At 36.3% G+C, this 2,211-nt stretch overlaps 1 long non-coding RNA gene across 2 annotated transcripts in view; it reads left to right on the top strand.

Moving 5' to 3' along the window:
• Positions 1–1,698, top strand: part of LOC119354501 — a 4,552-nt gene extending 2,854 nt beyond the window's left edge. The window contains exons 1-3 of one of the 2 annotated variants that reach the window (XR_005170991.1): positions 1–18; positions 402–494; positions 1,358–1,698. This is a non-coding gene — a long non-coding RNA (uncharacterized LOC119354501). The remainder of the gene's footprint in view (positions 19–401; positions 495–1,357) is intronic. The other variant, XR_005170992.1, reaches the window with a different exon arrangement.
• The last annotated feature ends 513 nt before the right edge of the window (positions 1,699–2,211 follow it).

The following is a 2,211-nucleotide window of genomic DNA, read 5'->3' as shown; positions in this document are numbered from 1 at the left end:
GATCACTAGTAGGCCAAGGTATTAATGCTGACATGTCTGTTTAAAATGGAAAATATAGCTAGTTTGTGGTGTGAGCAGATTTATAACTAATTGTAGCCTGTCAACCCCATTCTGACTGTAAGCAATTGGAAGATAAGAACTTCAATCATGATAATAATGATCTAGTTCAAGAGTAAGGCAGTACTTAAATCTTAATAGCGTCCATACATGGTGCTTTTATGATATGTTCGTGTTTATTCTGGTGATGGCCTAATATTACCTGAACATCATTTGTGCATTTGAAAAAGTTCATCCATTATACTTACCAAGGACATAACTTCCAGTCCCTTGTCCTACTTTCTAATCTAATTTATGGTCAGCCAAGTTATCTATATTATTAAATGTAGTTTTCGTTTTCACAGGGTGGTTGATACATGTCTTCACATTTTTCAGAGCAACGTGCAGTGGAAGAAGCAGCCTATGAACTGAAATAGTTTGCATAAGAAATAGGCGATGTGAGTATGTTATCATTTGATTTACACATAATATGTACAACCGATGAAGCTTTTTCCATAGTTCTCTTGTGGAACCCTGTTCATTTTTGATGAAAATAAAAATGCCCCAAGACTGATTTTTCTGTCATTTAGCTAGTGTATTGATCATATGATATTGAACTAAGAGCGCCAGTACATGGACTAGCGATCACACGTTAGAGTAAACCAAATGGCAAGCGAGGAAAATGTGTCACACGTAACACTTCAGTGTATCTGAAATTGTAGAACCTCTTTGTGAAATTATAGCATCACTATATAACTTTTCATGTCTTGTATATAAAACTGAACTCCACATACTGCAGTTTTAAAATTAAAAATATGAAATCACATGATGTAATCTGATGCTCATATACATTGGTTAGTAGTTAGCATAAATATATCAGTTTGGTGTTAACACTTTGATGGTCACAATCTAAAGATCACATGGCATATACAGAACTTCACATACTGCAGTTTTTTGGGTCTGAAGCTGTACATTTTAATTCTAGTTCATCAGATAACATACAACCACAATTGTTTTTGACATTTATTTTCGAACTTTGAAGTGCACAAAAACGTTGGGGTGAACATATGAGAATTTGACCATTTATTTTCACCCAGTACCATTCAGTTTGAACATATGAGAATTTGGCCCAAAGCCTCAGGATACCTATGACAATTTCCTCCATATTATTAATAACTTTTATGAATCCACTTTGGAATAAAACATTTGATACATGGATGTCTTAATTAGGTGTCAATGCAAAAATTTGCACTTATGTTAGATATAACTGAGTATATTTTAATTGGTCTCTTATCATCAAGATCGTGTCGAATATTTTCAGGTACTCAGCCACCTACTACACATGGATGTGATGACTTCGGAGTGTTCTGCAGCATTTGGCTGTTTGCAGTATTTTGGACCAGCCAACTTGTGGTCATGAATCTTATGTCTGTTTTGGACCATTTGGTGCTTCAAGTGTTTTGGAGCATATATCTTGTGCTCATGGGTGTGATATAAGTGTTTTGGTTCATTTAATGTTAGAACTCTTTTAGAACAGCAAATAGTGGTCCCTTTATGTGGCTTGTGTTTTCTCGATGGTGGTCAAAATGGCCAAACTTTGCTATGTAAGGACTGTCTTGTTTTTGAACTTCTGATCAATATATATATGTATGTTTGTGAACATATTATCAATGCTTGTGCAATATGTGTTCATCTTGATCCCGTTTGTGTATAACATTTGAGCATTGCATAATATTTAAGCCAGAGTAGTATTCAATTGTTATTTTGGCTGTACAACATCTTATCAACAATTTATCTGTCGGGAAAACATTCCAACAGAGAAACTGTTGACAAAGTTACACCTCTAGCTATGCAGAGAAAGTGTTGGCAGAAGTACACCCATAGCTCGACAAATCATGTGTCAGCAAAGCTAAAGACCTTGCTAGACAAACCAAGTGTTGGCATAGGTAGGATGTATGTTGACTTACCATCTGTCGGTATAGGTAGGGTGTACATAGACAGACCATGTGTCGGCGTATGTAGGGTGTATAGAGACACACCATGCGTCGGCGTAGGTAGGGTGTATACCAACTAAAAAAGTGTCGGCAAGTGAACTTCTGTCGGCAATGCCTTTGCCCACAGCAAGTCCTCCGACTCCTTTATCTTTTGTCAGCATATGTGTTAGCTAGAAGTTAT

The sequence above is a fragment of the Triticum dicoccoides genome, chromosome 2A (genome assembly GCF_002162155.2).
Source record: "Triticum dicoccoides isolate Atlit2015 ecotype Zavitan chromosome 2A, WEW_v2.0, whole genome shotgun sequence".
Classification (NCBI taxonomy): domain Eukaryota; kingdom Viridiplantae; phylum Streptophyta; class Magnoliopsida; order Poales; family Poaceae; genus Triticum; species Triticum dicoccoides.
This window is presented reverse-complemented; position numbering and strand designations above follow the sequence as displayed.